At 31.3% G+C, this 1,124-nt stretch overlaps 1 protein-coding gene across 1 annotated transcript in view; it reads right to left on the reverse strand.

Moving 5' to 3' along the window:
- Window positions 1-143, reverse strand: part of LOC110270537 (probable WRKY transcription factor 4) — a 5,018-nt gene extending 4,875 nt beyond the window's left edge. Inside the window, exon 1 of the mRNA XM_021120144.1 lies at window positions 62-143. The gene's annotated coding sequence lies outside the window, so the exon portion shown is untranslated. The remainder of the gene's footprint in view (window positions 1-61) is intronic.

Genomic DNA, 1,124 nt, shown 5'->3' on the forward strand with positions numbered 1-1,124 from the left:
TATATTATTTATATTATTTATTTATTTTCAGCACTATTACTATTAATTTTTTTTGTCTTACCTAGTTATAGTATTAACTTTTTCATCATCAGGTTCATCGCTTCTCGGACTTGCATTTCCACCGTCACCGGCAACAGATCGTTTACCAGCAACAAAATAATGATCATTTAATTATATTATTTATTTATTTTCAGCACTATTACTATTAATTTTTTTTGTCTTACCTAGTTATAGTATTAACTTTTTCATCATCAGGTTCATCGCTTCTCGGACTTGCATTTCCACCGTCACCGGCAACAGATTCTGCTGGACGTTTACCAGCAACTCTAGAGCTATTATTGTTGTTACTAACAGCGACATCAGGATTGGATGGAATTGAAAAAAAGGATGAGCTTTCTGATTGTGCAACTGTTTCAAAAGATTCTGGAACAATTGCGTCTGGAGGAAGAGAACGCTTTACTGGTCTTTCAACCGGTGGAGCATCTTCATCGGTGATACCTAACCACTCATATAAAGGACCAAAGTCTCCCTCTTTTACTAAATCAGGAAGGGGGTTTTCAAGAAACGTATCATCGTCGAGAAAGTTGAGATCATCGATAGTAGTGGTGGGTATAGACAATGAAAATGGTGGTGATGGCGGTGAAAAGATTTGTGGCGGTGATGATAGTGATGAAAGTGGTGGTGTATTCTTCCCTTCCATTAGTTTTTTCGTTTTTTTACTATAGAAATGAATTTATCCTTTGTATGTACTACTATTTATCATAAGCAACACAAACTACGTACTCACATTTCTCATGCTTTTTCTTCTAAATTTTAATAAGTTTTGTTTTTTTGGGATGTGTGCCTCTTAATTACAATTGTCTCTTATTAATTTACTGGTTAAGAAAAAAACATACAGAGATGAGCTCACTAAACCAAAATACATGAAATACGCTGATAAATATAACTTTTATTTTTTTATATTATTTGTTGTTATTGTAATAAGATGTTTGATCTTGGATTATCAAGAACTCAAATATGATTAAAAAAAATAAAATTAGGTACTATTTTTTTAAGTGAGTACTTAATTTATAATATTTTTAATTTATTTTTATAATATTTTTCATTTATTATTCTTGTTGGTC

This window comes from Arachis ipaensis, chromosome B04 (assembly GCF_000816755.2).
Source record: "Arachis ipaensis cultivar K30076 chromosome B04, Araip1.1, whole genome shotgun sequence".
Lineage (NCBI taxonomy): Eukaryota > Viridiplantae > Streptophyta > Magnoliopsida > Fabales > Fabaceae > Arachis > Arachis ipaensis.